Source organism: Ptychodera flava, chromosome 2 (genome assembly GCF_041260155.1).
Source record: "Ptychodera flava strain L36383 chromosome 2, AS_Pfla_20210202, whole genome shotgun sequence".
NCBI lineage: Eukaryota > Metazoa > Hemichordata > Enteropneusta > Ptychoderidae > Ptychodera > Ptychodera flava.
The window spans coordinates 46,447,991-46,465,531 of record NC_091929.1 but is presented as its reverse complement, the minus strand read 5'-3'; the positions used below and the strand labels follow the sequence as shown (position 1 = coordinate 46,465,531).

At 35.9% G+C, this 17,541-nt stretch overlaps 1 long non-coding RNA gene across 1 annotated transcript in view; it reads right to left on the bottom strand.

Annotated features, from left to right (window-relative positions):
• Positions 1–3,871: 3,871 nt before the first annotated feature.
• LOC139122508 (uncharacterized) overlaps positions 3,872–17,541 on the bottom strand; it is a 60,176-nt gene continuing 46,506 nt past the window's right edge. The window contains exon 3 of the long non-coding RNA XR_011549492.1: positions 3,872–3,949. This is a non-coding gene — a long non-coding RNA (uncharacterized lncRNA). The remainder of the gene's footprint in view (positions 3,950–17,541) is intronic.

The following is a 17,541-nucleotide window of genomic DNA, read 5'->3' as shown; positions in this document are numbered from 1 at the left end:
GGGTACGATGGATTGACAATAGAATTCTATAAAAAATGCTGGCCTCTTATAAGTCTATTACTGCTTCAATGTTAGAATGAGTGTTTTCGAGAGGGTATGCTTTCAGTTCCACAGAAAAGAGGCATTATCACATTATTACACAAGAAAAGCAAGCCTGAGCTTTTAAAAATTGGAGACCCATTAGTCTTCTGTGCACCGATTATAAAATATTGGCACAAGTTTTGGCAAATAATAAAAAAACAGTGCTACCGACATTGATCAGCTGTGATCAAGTTGGCTACATTGAAGGTAGACAAGCTGGAAAAGTTTTGAGATTGATACAAGATATGTTTGATTACACTAACAGATACAAAATACCAGGTGCAGTCCTTTTTATTGACTTTGAAAAGGCTTTTGATTCTGTTAACTGGAAATATATTGAAGAAGTGTTAAATGTTTTAAATTTTGGCGAAAAAGTTATCAAGTGGTTTAATGTAATGTACAGTGACATTTATAGTAGTGTAAATAATAATGGTTGGATGAAAAATTTGTAAATTTAAAAGGGGAGTGCGACAAGGATGTCCACTGAATGCCCAGTTGTTCATTTTGTGTGTAGAAATATTTGCATGTAGAATTAGACAATGTGAAGAGATCGATGGTGTTCAATTACCGAGTGAAGTAGAAGAAAAACAAGCTCGTATTGCTCAATTAGCAGATGACACTACCGTTTTGTCAGAAACGAGAAATCTATTAATAGAGTTTTGGATATCATGAATCAATTTCAGATTGTATCTGGTTTAAAAACTGAATGGAGAAAAAACTGAGGCTGTGTGGCTGGGGAGTTAAACAGATTCAAAGAAAGTATGAGGGAAGTTAAAGTGGACAACTGAACCTGTAAAAGTACTTGGGGTATATGTTGGGTACAATAAACAGAAATGCGATGAGTTAAATTGGCAGCCAAAGCTCGAAAAATTAGAGAGCACTTTGAATACCTGGAAAATGAGAAACTTAACTCTACATGGTAAAGTTTTAATTACGAAGAGTCTTGGTTTATCTAATCTTTTATACTTAGCAGCAGTATTAGATGTTCCTCCAAAAAAGGGCGTTTTTTGTCACCTATACAAAAGGGAGGTTTAAATAGTCCAAGTTTCTACGAGCTTACACCTGCTTTAAAATTTACGTTGTTTAGGATTTTTTTTTTGATGACAACAAAACAGCGTGGAAAATACTGTTTTCCTCCTTTTTACAACCATATTGCAATGAGAGTATATTGAGATCATATATTGATCTTAATAATTTGCCTCATGAGATCACTAACATGTTGTCTGGGTTTTATACCGATTGTCTGAAAGTATGGTTTAACATGAGATCGAAATGCAAAAGAGATAACAAAAAGACATTGTTGTGGAATTCCTTATACAGATTTCTTGTACCAGTAGTAGATCATATATTGCATACTTTTATTTTTAGTAAGGGAAGTGAAAAAATCGACGTTTCAAAACTTTCAACAAAAATTGTCTATAAATTGTTGTTAGATGACTTCTTAACTAATACAAATGCAATTCAAATGTGGAACAGAGAGTGTAAATGTATATTTAATGAAAGAAATGTATGGCTATTAGCGGAAAAAGTCACACCAGAAACAAAGTTACATAGCTTTCACTGGAAATTTACTATACGACGAGTACCAACAAATCTCAGATTATTTCAATGGAAAAAAATTGAAGCCCCATTGTGTACGTATTGCCGTGAAGTAGATACACTAAGACACAGATTTTGGGATTATTGTGGCCAGAAATATTTGGGAGATGACAAAAATATAGTAAGTGATGTTGTAGAAAGTAGGGTTACTCTAAAGTTTGAAACTGTTATAGGAGGAATAACTTTGAAAAGAGGAATAACTTGAAAAAGAAAACTGAAAAAATTGTAAATCTTATTATTTTTGTTACAAAATGGTCTATTTATTAGTATCATGTCAGTAATATTCACAGAACTTTTTCTTCAATAATGATGTTAAGATGAGCTGTATCTGAGAGCGCAAGCTCAAAAAATTGATATTCTGCTTAGTATTTTTCAAAGAATGTAATTATGTCATTATGAACTGTCAAAACTTATGAAAGACGAAATAAATATACATTTAAATAAACAAAAAGTGTTAAGAACATTGCAGGAGTACTGATTACATTCTAGTATATCTGTCACATTATCTTTAATAAAATGATTGAATTTTCGGCCGAAGCCCCTTATAATGAACAGTAGAGGGAGATGACCTAGTATTATGCTTACTATTAACTATGGACCAAAACGTTTACTATTTTCGCTGATTGACTTTTGCAATTCAAGTTAGTGGTCTTTGTAAATAGAATTACTCAGTAATTTAAATTCAGCACGCTTACGCGAGAAACGAGAACAGTCTGCAGGATCCAATGAAGCCCGGTATTTTTAGCGAGCTTGCTCCTTTTCCTTGAGTGAATAAATCAAGTCCTGCGTATACCACGATGGAATTTACTTTTCTTGATTCGTACCTAAGGAACACTGTCATTATAGCTGCAAACAAGATTTCGTAGAAAAGTTCAGTGCATTCATCAAATTTAAAACAATAGCCGAAATCTTTTTGACCAAACAGAAATTTCAAGGTATGTACCGAAGAATGTTTTCACAACCAAAAATTGTGACCAGAATTGGTTATTACACTGACGATTTACTGATAAAGTATTATGTATAATTCCTTACCTCGCGCACTTTGATAAGGTGTGTTATCTCTAGCTGCAATGTCATTGTCGTTCCTAGATGTATGACAAGGGCTTGCTTGATAGCGTTTTCTTTCATAATTGTGATTCGCACTTCCTGTCGAATATGGTAAAAATGCTGTAATACATGCATGAAGAATGAGTTTTCAAATTAATTGACAGAATATCTCCAATATATGAATTTCGTCATTAACGTCGCTCAATAACACAAATCACAATTGAATCTCTGTAAACTATTTAACATATTGTCTTATATTTATTGTTCTTAATCTAAGTGATGATGTTGTTCCTTGACTCTTGATATATAAAAGGAAGTTAAAATCAATCGTGTGGGGACTTTTATAATTCACAAAAAGCAGATAGTCGAAATTTCGCAAATTTATTGCATATAATCTTTAGAAGCTCTTTTGAAAAACTTAAATTCAGAACCTCAATAATGAAGGTCCTACGTGTTATTGTCTTTTATGCAAACACGAATATTAAACCAAAACTGTGACTAAATGTCTTCTGACGTCATATCTGTGTATCTTTGTCTTTTATGTACATTATCGTACTACGCATAATCTGTTGCACCAAGTAAGACAATTATGCACATGTATTGCACGTTCCATTCTGACTTTCATAATTGGATGAAGGTCTTCGAGTAACAGGGCTGGCATTTCTTTCCGTTTTGATCAGCTGAAATTACAGCCAAAATATTTATTAGCTTAATATTCTAAGTTTGCATGCAACTGCTTGGCCGACCGAAGAGACAAAACTTCCTACAAAAAGACTGGTTCAGGATCATTTCTTTAAAATGAAAATATCTATATCGTAATATTCAGAAGTGTAACTTCTGATGCTTTCAACTTAATCCAGATCAAGTTTCCCAGTACAATGGTAAATCACCGCTAAAATTTATTCGCCAGGAATTCTTAATGGCATGTATTGAATATCAATTGAATCGACAACGTAAGTATTATGACTGCACATTATGTACATTATCTTCCCATTAAAAATATGACCTAACTGTAGTTTATTTAGGGTTATAAGAGTGTCAGAAATTACAAGTTTACATTATTTATTCTTTTGTTATATATGATGGCAAGATAGACTGTCGTATAGTGAACGAATCACACAGACGTTCATACTTTTTAGGAAACTGTGGTTTTCCAGATAGCGTTGACTATAAGAATCTTGCCCATCAAAAGTTCTTGTTCCCGTTATATCAGATAAGGGCTCTGTAAAATAAATAAATAGAGAACGTTTTCCTAGGCTTTAAACAACCACAGAATTTAATTTTGTGATTAAACGAATTTCTGTTTTTAATGTCGCACCGTGTACAAAGCCAAATATTATTAAATTTAAAGTCAGCGTAAAAAATACAGTCTACTTTGCCTTGGTGCTCGTGTTCGTACTTGTAAACACTGACTGTATAATTACATATTAAGTCCTTATTTTCTATGAATGTTATGTACAGTTTATCAGTTTGGTAAACAAACCAATTCTTTCAAGGTAACATGCGGCTGAAATTACACATATCACAAATAATGGCTTTTCATATTCAGTTACACGCTTAAAGCCCCCATTCAATTATCAGATTTATCTATAATGTAAATATTATTTACTTGATTAAATATTCAATGGAAAACAAAAGAATGACAAACTGTAAATGGGCTATTGACACATTTGCTAATGCTAGAACCTGGGATTGAAAAGGGCACCTATAAGGCTGCATTTACAACACGGATTGGTTGGGTCGAGCAATTTAAGGGGAGGGATTTGGAAATTCTTTGGTAGTAAAAGTGAGACTTGAAAATTTCGGTCTACGTATAAGGATGATACATGAACATCTTCTGGTTCTTTTTATTTTCTATTATTTTTTACTTTTTCACGTTCAATAATTTCGTAGGTAATTCAATAAAATAAACGATTTTAGATGATGATGACGATGATGATGAAGAAGACGACGAAGACAATGAAGATGATAATGATGATCATCCTGATGATGATCATGATTATGATGATGATGATTATTATCATTGTCATTATACACTTTATATAAAGAGGGTAATCTAATAAGAACACAGAAATTATACCTTCCATTAGAGTTCTCCTGAATAAATCGGATATATAGACTAAAAAGTCGTCAAATAAACAAAAATGCGGAATAGGTAAACAGTGATGTGAAAGACAATTGAATAACTGGCTAGTGTATGTCAGAGCTTTCATTACTGTTACAATATTTCATGAAAATATAACAATGCAATCTGATTTAAACGTCGACAAGGGTTAAGAGGTACGGATTAATGGGGTGGGGGAATCGAATTCAAAGTTTCAGAAGTTTTTAGATACAAAAATGACCATTGACCTCTTAAGGACTAGAGGCCCCCATTATGTTTTACAATAGTGTATATTACTTTCGCCATGTTTAAAATTTCGCCGAATTTCCTCACTGCACAGCTACATATTGATGAAAGAGTCGTAGAGTCGATTTCCTTACATGGTGCCTTTCCACTATGGTATTTTTGGAATAATTTCATGCAGAAACTACAAAAATACCAAAACGATAACATTCATAACCAAAAGTAGGTAAAAACACACCCGACAGCTCAAACGACGGTAAACTATTCATGCTGCTATTTATTACGTATGTCAATGATTTACCACTTCATTTAAATCGTTCTCAATAATCAATATTTGCTGATGATACCACACTTCATACTTCTGGTAATGATGGTCCTGAAATCGCGACAGCACTGAGCAAACATCTTACGATCATTAGTATTTGGTGTGACGAAAATTGATTGTGTATCAATGGGGACAAATCAAAGTCATTGTTAATTACATCTTCTCAAAATAGGTGCCTCCTCAGTACGCAGTCACTTTCCGTTTATATGAATAACATTGACTTTGATTTTGTTAAGTTTGAAAAAACTACTGTGTGTCATGTTGCATCACAACCTGGAATGGTCTGACCACATATGTTATATTGAATCTAAAGTTAAGCCAAAGCTGTACCGTTTATCGAGAGTGAAGCATTATTTGACTCTCCATTCTAGAAAATATTTTACCGTATCTTTGTTACTCTTATTGTTCTAATGCTTGGGGTTCTACATTGGTAATCAATATAGAGATTCTAGAGCATATTCAAACATATGCCATTCGTTTAATTTTGGGAACTTATTCTACTATGCCAGCAAAGGATATTTATTCCCGATTACAATGGTTAATTTTAAGCCTTAAAGAAAAAATAAATAGTTTAATCCTTGTTTTTTTAGCTCGGAAAAAGCTCGCACCAGACTATATCAATCGACTTTAACGAAAAGCTTACGATCCGCTGATCAGTATCTTTTGCGGATTGCCAGAGCGGGAACTGAGTTTTTAGAAAGTCATTCGAAGTCACATGTGCTAAATATTTTAACAATTTACCTCTTCATTGTAGAGAACTAGATAGGTTAGAAACTTTTGGAAAAGCTCGTCAAAATTATTATATTTACTCAGTTTCTAGAAGACTGATCTTTGTATTTCTAGCTTGCCTTTAAAAGTTTTGTCTTTGTCTTTGTTGTTGTTATTTTTCAAAACGTTTGATTGTGTTTTTTTCATGTCATATGTCTTTTTTGCTAATTGTTTTTCATGTTGGAATGGGTTTTTATGTGTATCGACCTCCATGAGAGGTTTATTTGTAAAAACCTATGGAATTAGCGAGAATAATAAATAAAGATTCATAATAATTAATAATAATAATAATAATAATAATAACTCATATAATAAAAATAAGAGGGGGAAACAAAAAGATAAAAAAATAGGGTTCTAATTAACCTTGATGAGATGTGTAATCTCAAATATTGTAAGAATAAAAGCTAAAATTTAAAGTTCAACCAACGGGTTTTTCACATATATTTTTCACTTTACGATGTAGTGATAAGCTCGATTGCCCATAGACAAAAATGGCGTTTAGAGTACCGTACAGGTTCCACACTCTCGCCGATTCAAATTCCTCATTGACGTAAATATGAAATGGAATATCAGAGTAGTTTAAACGATACAGTGTGGCCAAAGGCATCCCATTTTGGATAATATTAGCTTTTCACCGCTATTACGTCACGTAAGTGTGCAAAGAGTTGAATCAACGTTCAAAGTCATGTTGAAAATTCGCCAAATTTTGTCGATGCACAGCTAAATATTGATAAAAGTGTTGCAGATTCTACTTCCCTTATATTGTTATGTAGGTCATTTCCCCCACACTCATCATGACCTGAGTTCAATTAGTCTAGAACATTCTCAAGGTCACTGCCCTTAATGACCTCACAACCTTGAATTCAATTAGTCATGTTTGGAATGTTCTGGAAAGTTGATTAGTTGTGTAAGAGAGATAATTTTAGAACAGTAATTAGCATGTCAATAAAAGTTCTAGACTGTTCTTATATGCTCTTATGTAAGCGCATGTGTATAAAAGGGACGTGCACAGCTTCCAGTCCGACTTTTTGATCGTGTCTCTTGTGTGTTACTACATGTGTTTGGAAACCCAGCAGTAGTCATTCTCAAGACTTTTCAAGACCTTCACTGCCAACGCTGGATTTACTCTGTGGACTTTGTGCAACTACAAGCCTGCAAGCCGAAGGACTGTTCATTCATCCGACTGACTGTTACAACTCTGAGACTGGAGCTTTGCCGTCCCAGCTGAGATAAGTAGTCTGTACACTTTAAAGCTTGTATTCTATCCCTAACTTAGCAATTAGTTTTATTTTCGTAATAAATTTTGTTTAAACGGAAACTGCTGAGTTCACCCTTTTGTTCGTTTTCTCTGCACGTAACAAATTGGGGGCTTGTCCGGGGTAAGAATATTTTGAGCCGTTTGACAACATGTTGACAGCCTTTTCAAAACTACTACACTGTGAGCTCAGCGAAATTTAATCATGGCGGAATTCAAGCCAGACGAATTTATGGATGATCTTGATCAGGACCCATTTAATTCCCTCAGAAAAGACAACCTCATAGCACTGGCAAATTTCCTTAAAGTAGATGTCAAAAGATCTATGCGCAAGCGAGAAATACAGTTCAAGATTGCAAAACATTTAGTTAATTCTGGCCATTTTGAGGAGTCTGCCTTAAAAGATTATGAGCCTGAGTCTTCCTTCAAACTCAAAAAATTAGAATTAGAAATACAGGCAGATTTGGCACGTGAAAAGTTAGCAATGGAAGAAAGACAGAAAGAAAAAGAATTACAAATGAAAGAAAGAGAATTGGAAATGAGGGAAAGATTAGAAATGGAAGAAAGACAGAGAGAAAAAGAATTGAGATTACAAGAACAGCGATTACAGGTAGAAATAAAACGTTTAGAGCTTGGACAGTCAGGAAAATTCTTCTCTTCAGACAAGTTTGACATCACTAAGCATTTCAGGTTAGTTCCCCCTTTCCAAGAAAGGATGTTGATAAATATTTCCTTCATTTTGAGAAAATTGCTCAGAGTCTGAATTGGCCTAAGGAGTCCTTGTCTATGCTTTTGCAGAGTGCTTTGGTGGGTAAAGCCAGAGAAATTTACATTCAGTTGTCAGTAGAGCAGGCTTCAAATTATGATTCTGTGAAGGAATTAATTCTCAGGGGCTACGAGTTGGTGCCTGAAGCTTACCGTCAGAAATTTAGGGATTGTGAGAAGGTAAAAGATATAACTTATGTTGAATTTGCTCGAACAAAAGAACAACTGTTTGATCGTTGGTGCTCTTCTGAAAAGGTCAGTCAGAATTATGAAAAATTACGACAGCTTGTTTTGATTGAGGAATTTAAAAGGTGCATTCGGAGTGACATCAAGACGTTTATCAATGAACAAAAGGCAGATACATTAGAGGTTGCTGCACGTTTGGCCGATGATTATTCATTGACCCACAAATCTTCATTTCTCAGCAAACCATCCCAGTCCTTTTCCTACAGAAACAATGCAGGTAAATTTAACTCCTCCTTTTCATCCAAGAATTGTCAAAGGACAGTAGGAAATCAAATGACAACAGTTCACAGAGTTCAAGTAACACTCCCAATCATCGATCCCAAGTCTCAATCTCCTTCTGACAAACAGTTCGGTACACTTTCTTGTAATTATTGTAAGAAAGATGGCCATTTAATGTCAGATTGTTTCAAATTGAAAAGAAAACGTGAAGTCAAAGTGGAATTAAGCCCACCGGCTTTATTTCTTCATCAACTCAATTAGAGTCTAATAATGTGTGCAACACATTTTCTGAGGTCAAACCCCTCTTATCCCCAATTATTGAGGTCAAGGTCAATTCTTCTCAAGATAGCATTATGGGTATTTTCGAACCATATATTCATGATGGTTTTGTATCACTTTCTAGTGATTTCTCTTCCACTACCCCTGTCAAAATTTTAAGAGATACCGGGGCGTCCCAGTCTCGTTTGTTGGCAGATACCCTGCCGTTTTCTGAAAAGTCATTTTCAGGTTCTAAAGTTCTTATTAAGGGGGTAGATTGCAATGACTTTATTCCTGTTCCTCTCCATAATGTCTATTTGTCTTCGGACTTTGTTTCTGGACCTGTGACTTTAGATATCTAAATTTACTAAACCCAAATGGGATTCGAACCCCCACACACTCACGGCAACATCCCCTAGCTGATAGGCCTCACACAAAACCAGTCGGCCTTTTTATTAGGCCTTTTTGCCTTTTGAAGGGATTCACCTTCTTCTTGGAAACGACCTTGCTGGGGACAAGGTCATTACTAATCCACTTGTGACTGATAATCCTAGTTTAGATCAGAATCCAGAGCCAATAGAGGAAGAAATTCCGGGCTTTTCCTTCATGTGCCATTACTCGAGCCATGTCAAAGAAAACTTCTGAGAATCAAAATACTCTCAAAAATAATGTCACAGATGTTGACTTAAATGACACCTTTCTCAGTCAGGTGTTTGACACGGATCATTCCGTTATCCCTTGTGGATTTGAAACTTCCAGTAAAACTTCTGCTGACCAAAGTCAGACATTTTCTAGATCAAATCTCATTGCAGAACAACACAAAGACCCAAATATTTTTCTTTGTTTGACAGGGTAGATGATGAAGGTAAAACTTCAGATAGCTCTGTTTCCTATTATACAAAATCTGGTATTCTCATGCGTAAATGGAGACCTCCAGATGTTTTGGTTGATGACGATAGGGCTATAAAACATCAAATTGTGGTTCCAAAGCCCTATCATGCTGAAATATTGCGCCTGGCCCATGAAACGCCCTGGGATGGTCACTTAGGAGTCAGGAAAACTTATCATAAAATTCTCAGTCACTTTTATTGGCCTAATCTCAGGCAGGATGTAGCACATTTCTGTAAAACTTGTCACACATATCAAATGGTAGGAAAGCCAAATCAGACCATTCCAAAGGCCCCTTTACAGCCAATTCCTGCATTTCAAGAACCATTTAGTAGGATACTAATAGACTGTGCTGGGCCACACCAAAAACAAGATCAGGAAATGAGTACATGTTGACAATTATGTGTACATCAACTCGGTTCCCAGAAGCCATACCACTGAGAAACATAAAGACAAAGACTATAGTGAGAGCTTTAGTCAAATTTTTCACTTTATTTGGCCTCCCTAAATGTGTCCAGTCCGATCAAGGCTCCAACTTTATGTCTGGTATTTTTCAACAAGTAATGGATCAGCTAGGCATTAAACAGTATAGGTCATCCGCCTATCATCCAGAAAGTCAGGGTGCTCTTGAGCGATTTCATCAAACTTTGAAAAACATGATTAGGACCTACTGTTTTGACACAGAGAAGCAGTGGGATGAAGGAATTCATTTTCTGCCCTTGCTTTTAGAGAGTCAATTCAAGAGTCTCTTGGTTTTAGCCCATTTGAGCTTGTATTTGGACATACAGTCCATGGCCCACTTAAGCTCGTTAAAGAGAAATTCCTATCAGACGATGATGATTGTCTGAATATTTTACAATATGTGTCAGATTTTCGTACAAAACTCTCTAAAGCATGTGAATTAGCCAGAGAAAATCTTGAGTCATCTCAGCAGTCAATGAAAACCAAACATGATAAAAACACCTCAAAACGGAAGTTTGAACCAGGTCAAAAAGTTCTTGTTCTACTTCCAATTCCTGACAAACCACTCCATGCTCGTTACTTTGGGCCATACCTAATTGATAAGAAATTGAGTGATTTAAATTACATCATAATAACACCTGACAGGCGAAAAAAAAAACGGCTATGTCACATAAATATGCTTAAGCCATATTTGGATAGGGAAATCCTACTATAACTCAGCCTGTCAGTGCAGTCAGTTCAAACCATTATGAGATAGTGATACTGAAACTGACTTGAGTGAAAATACTCTAAACTCAAAGCTGGGCTCGGTCAAGCTTCAGAACTCAGAAATCCTGGAGAAGCTGGAGTCTACAAAGTTGGCACACCTCCAGCCAGAACAACAACAACAGCTGAAAGAACCAATCCATGAACATTTGTTCCAAGATATTCTAACGAGGACAAACATCATCTATCACAACGAAGATGTCTGCGACAGTAATCCAGTGGAACAACATCCAGACGGACTGAATCCTGCAAAAGCGGAATATCTCCAGGAGGAAGCCAAGTATTTGCCGAACAATGACTTTATCGAACTCAATAAAATAACAGGACTTTGCCATGCATACTTTATGCAAAATTCAGTGCCATTTCAAGTTTTCCAATACAAAATTGCAAGAGGATAGTCATGGGACAGCTCAACCTGTTTGCTACTTTTCACACAAATTTAACAAATCCCAGAGAAACTACTCTACAATTGAAAAACAGTGTTTATCTTTGATATTAGCTTTACAGCATTTTGAAGTTTATGTTACTTCTTCAAATCAGCCAATAGTGGTTTATATTGATCACAACCCTCTTGTTTTTCTGCAGAAATTTAAAGGCAAAAATCAGAGATTGCTAAGATGGAGTTTAATGTTACAGGAGTTTAATCTTGATATTAGACATATCAAAGGCAGAGACAATTTAATTGCAGACTGTCTCTCTCGTATTTAGAGTTTATTGTTGTTCACTTTCAAGAAATTTTACTTTAGAGTAAAAAAAAATGAGTACTTAAATCTTTTTCAAGATTACATTTGCAAAAGAAAGATTTTTCTTTGAATTTTTTTTTTTTTGAAGAGGGGGTGTGTTATGTAGGTCATTTCCCCCACACTCATCATGACCTGAGTTCAAATAGTCTAGAACATTCTCAAGGTCACTGCCCTTGATGACCTCACAACCTTGAATTCAATTAGTCATGTTTGGAATGTTCTGGAAAGTTGATTAGTTGTGTAAGAGAGATAATTTTAGAACAGTAATTAGCATGTCAATAAAAGTTCTAGACTGTTCTTATATGCTCTTATGTAAGCGCATGTGTATAAAAGGGACGTGCACAGCTTCCAGTCAGACTTTTGGGATCGTGTCTCTTGTGTGTTACTACATGTGTTTGGAAACCCAGCAGTAGTCATTCTCAAGACTTTTCAAGACCTTCACTGCCAACGCTGGATTTACTCTGTGGACTTTGTGCAACTACAAGCCTGCAAGCCGAAGGACTGTTCATTCATCCGACTGACTGTTACAACTCTGAGACTGGAGCTTTGCAGTCCCAGCTGAGATAAGTAGTCTGTACACTTCAAAGCTTGTATTCTATCCCTAACTTAGCAATTAGTTTTATTTTGGTAATAAATTTTGTTTAAACGGAAACTGCTGAGTTCACCCTTTTGTTCGTATTCTCTGCACGTAACAATATGGTGCCCTTTCCCTAATGATATTTTTTCAAGGATTATACGGAGGAATTCCAAAAATACATAAGAGTAATAGTCTCGTACAAAAAAAGGTTAAAACACAGCCAACGGCACAAACGATCGTTAACATGTCATTTATTAAAAATAAGAGAAAACCCTAACAATAAAACTATTAAATTAATTTTTAGGTTACTAGATGAACTATGTAATTTCAAATATTGCAAAAAATATTAGCGAAATGAAACAAAGTAAACCAACGGGTTTTTCAAGGAGTATTTTCATTTAAGATATTGGGAAAAAATTCGATTTCCATAGAAAATAATGACGTCTAAGATATCGAACAGGTTGCACTCTTCTTGCTCGTTCAGATTCCTAAATTCTAAACATATATTCATGATGGTTTTATATCACTTTCTAGTGATTTCTCTTCCACTACCCCTGTCAAAATTTAAGAGATACCGGGGCGTCCCAGTCTCGTTTGTTGGCAGATACCCTGCCGTTTTCTGAAAAGTCATTTTCAGGTTCTAAAGTTCTTATTAAGGGGTAGATTGCAATGACTTTATTCCTGTTCCTCTCCATAATGTCTATTTGTCTTCGGACTTTGTTTCTGGACCTGTGACTTTAGATATCTAAATTTACTATAACCCAAATGGGATTCGAACCCCCACACACTCACGGCAACATCCCCTAGCTGATAGGCCTCACACAAAACCAGTCGGCCTTTTTTATTAGGCCTTTTTTGCCTTTTGAAGGGATTCACCTTCTTCTTGGAAACGACCTTGCTGGGGACAAGGTCATTACTAATCCCACTTGTGACTGATAATCCTAGTTTAGATCAGAATCCAGAGCCAATAGAGGAAGAAATTCCCGGCTTTTTCCTTCATGTGCCATTACTCGAGCCATGTCAAAGAAAACTTCTGAGAATCAAAATACTCTCAAAAATAATGTCACAGATGTTGACTTAAATGACACCTTTCTCAGTCAGGTGTTTGACACGGATCATTCCGTTATCCCTTGTGGATTTGAAACTTCCAGTAAAACTTCTGCTGACCAAAGTCAGACATTTTCTAGATCAAATCTCATTGCAGAACAACACAAAGACCCAAATATTTTGTCTTTGTTTGACAGGGTAGATGATGAAGGTAAAACTTCAGATAGCTCTGTTTCCTATTATACAAAATCTGGTATTCTCATGCGTAAATGGAGACCTCCAGATGTTTTGGTTGATGACGATAGGGCTATAAAACATCAAATTGTGGTTCCAAAGCCCTATCATGCTGAAATATTGCGCCTGGCCCATGAAACGCCCTGGGATGGTCACTTAGGAGTCAGGAAAACTTATCATAAAATTCTCAGTCACTTTTATTGGCCTAATCTCAGGCAGGATGTAGCACATTTCTGTAAAACTTGTCACACATATCAAATGGTAGAAAGCCAAATCAGACCATTCCAAAGGCCCTTTACAGCCAATTCCTGCATTTCAAGAACCATTTAGTAGGATACTAATAGACTGTGCTGGGCCACACCAAAAACAAGATCAGGAAATGAGTACATGTTGACAATTATGTGTACATCAACTCGGTTCCCAGAAGCCATACCACTGAGAAACATAAAGACAAAGACTATAGTGAGAGCTTTAGTCAAATTTTCACTTTATTCGGCCTCCCTAAATGTGTCCAGTCCGATCAAGGCTCCAACTTTATGTCTGGTATTTTTCAACAAGTAATGGATCAGCTAGGCATTAAACAGTATAGGTCATCCGCCTATCATCCAGAAAGTCAGGGTGCTCTTGAGCGATTTCATCAAACTTTGAAAAACATGATTAGGACCTACTGTTTTGACACAGAGAAGCAGTGGGATGAAGGAATTCATTTTCTGCTCTTTGCTTTTAGAGAGTCAATTCAAGAGTCTCTTGGTTTTAGCCCATTTGAGCTTGTATTTGGACATACAGTCCATGGCCCACTTAAGCTCGTTAAAGAGAAATTCCTATCAGACGATGGTGATTGTCTGAATATTTTACAATATGTGTCAGATTTTCGTACAAAACTCTCTAAAGCATGTGAATTAGCCAGAGAAAATCTTGAGTCATCTCAGCAGTCAATGAAAACCAAACATGATAAAAACACCTCAAAACGGAAGTTTGAACCAGGTCAAAAAGTTCTTGTTCTACTTCCAATTCCTGACAAACCACTCCATGCTCGTTACTTTGGGCCATACCTAATTGATAAGAAATTGAGTGATTTAAATTACATCATAATAACACCTGACAGGCGAAAAAAAAACCGGCTATGTCACATAAATATGCTTAAGCCATATTTGGATAGGGATAATCCTACTATAACTCAGCCTGTCAGTGCAGTCAGTTCAAACCATTATGAAGATAGTGATACTGAAACTGACTTGAGTGAAAATACTCTAAACTCAAAGCTGGGCTCGGTCAAGCTTCAGAACTTAGAAATCCTGGAGAAGCTGGAGTCTACAAAGTTGGCACACATCCAGCCAGAACAACAACAACAGCTGAAAGAACCAATCCATGAACATTTGTTCCAAGATATTCTAACGAGGACAAACATCACCTATCACAACGAAGATGTCTGCGACAGTAATCCAGTGGAACAACATCCAGACGGACTGAATCCTGCAAAAGCGGAATATCTCCAGGAGGAAGCCAAGTATTTGCCGAACAATGACTTTATCGAACTCAATAAAAATAACTGGACTTTGCCATGCATACTTTATGCCAAATTCAGTGCCATTTCAAGTTTTCCAATACCAAATTGCAAGAGGATAGTCATGGGACAGCTCAACTGTTTGCTACTTTTCACACAAATTTAACAAATCCCAGAGAAACTACTCTACAATTGAAAAAGAGTGTTTATCTTTGATATTAGCTTTACAGCATTTTGAAGTTTATGTTACTTCTTCAAATCAGCCAATAGTGGTTTATATTGATCACAACCCTCTTGTTTTCTGCAGAAATTTAAAGGCAAAAATCAGAGATTGCTAAGATGGAGTTTAATGTTACAGGAGTTTAATCTTGATATTAGACATATCAAAGCAGAGACTACTTAATTGCAGACTGTCTCTCTCGTATTTAGAGTTTATTGTTGTTCACTTTCAAGAAATTTTACTTTAGAGTAGAAAAAAAATGAGTACTTAAATCTTTTCAAGATTACATTTGCAAAAGAAAGATTTTTCTTTGAATTTTTTTTTTTTGAAGAGGGGTGTGTTATGTAGGTCATTTCCCCCACACTCATCATGACCTGAGTTCAAATAGTCTAGAACATTCTCAAGGTCACTGCCCTTGATGACCTCACAACCTTGAATTCAATTAGTCATGTTTGGAATGTTCTGGAAAGTTGATTAGTTGTGTAAGAGAGATAATTTTAGAACAGTAATTAGCATGTCAATAAAGTTCTAGACTGTTCTTATATGCTCTTATGTAAGCGCATGTGTATAAAAGGGACGTGCACAGCTTCCAGTCCGACTTTTTGGATCGTGTCTCTTGTGTGTTACTACATGTGTTTGGAAACCCAGCAGTAGTCATTCTCAAGACTTTTCAAGACCTTCACTGCCAACGCTGGATTTACTCTGTGGACTTTGTGCAACTACAAGCCTGCAAGCCGAAGGACTGTTCATTCATCCGACTGACTGTTACAACTCTGAGACTGGAGCTTTGCAGTCCCAGCTGAGATAAGTAGTCTGTACACTTTAGAGCTTGTATTCTATCCCTAACTTAGCAATAGTTTTATTTTGGTAATAAATTTTGTTTAAACGGAAACTGCTGAGTTCACCCTTTTGTTCGTATTCTCTGCACGTAACAATATGGTGCCCTTTCCCTAATGATATTTTTTCAAGGATTATACGGAGGAATTCCAAAAATACATAAGAGTAATAGTCTCGTACAAAAAAAGGTTAAAACACAGCCAACGGCACAAACGATCGTTAACATGTCATTTATTAAAAATAAGAGAAAACCCTAACAATAAAACTATTAAATTAATTTTTAGGTTACTAGATGAACTATGTAATTTCAAATATTGCAAAAAATATTAGCGAAATGAAACAAAGTAAACCAACGGGTTTTTCAAGGAGTATTTTCATTTAAGATATTGGGAAAAAATTCGATTTCCCATAGAAAATAATGACGTCTAAGATATCGAACAGGTTGCACTCTTCTTGCTCGTTCAGATTCCTAAATCTAAACATATATTCATGATGGTTTTATATCACTTTCTAGTGATTTCTCTTCCACTACCCCTGTCAAAATTTTAAGAGATACCGGGGCGTCCCAGTCTCGTTTGTTGGCAGATACCCTGCCGTTTTCTGAAAAGTCATTTTCAGGTTCTAAAGTTCTTATTAAGGGGGTAGATTGCAATGACTTTATTCCTGTTCCTCTCCATAATGTCTATTTGTCTTCGGACTTTGTTTCTGGACCTGTGACTTTAGATATCTAAATTTACTATAACCCAAATGGGATTCGAACCCCCACACACTCACGGCAACATCCCTAGCTGATAGGCCTCACACAAACCAGTCGGCCTTTTTTATTAGGCCTTTTTTGCCTTTTGAAGGGATTCACCTTCTTCTTGGAAACGACCTTGCTGGGGACAAGGTCATTACTAATCCCACTTGTGACTGATAATCCTAGTTTAGATCAGAATCCAGAGCCAATAGAGGAAGAAATTCCCGGCCTTTTCCTTCATGTGCCATTACTCGAGCCATGTCAAAGAAAACTTCTGAGAATCAAAATACTCTCAAAAATAATGTCACAGATGTTGACTTAAATGACACCTTTCTCAGTCAGGTGTTTGACACGGATCATTCCGTTATCCCTTGTGGATTTGAAACTTCCAGTAAAACTTCTGCTGACCAAAGTCAGACATTTTCTAGATCAAATCTCATTGCAGAACAACACAAAGACCCAAATATTTTGTCTTTGTTTGACAGGGTAGATGATGAAGGTAAAACTTCAGATAGCTCTGTTTCCTATTATACAAAATCTGGTATTCTCATGCGTAAATGGAGACCTCCAGATGTTTTGGTTGATGACGATAGGGCTATAAAACATCAAATTGTG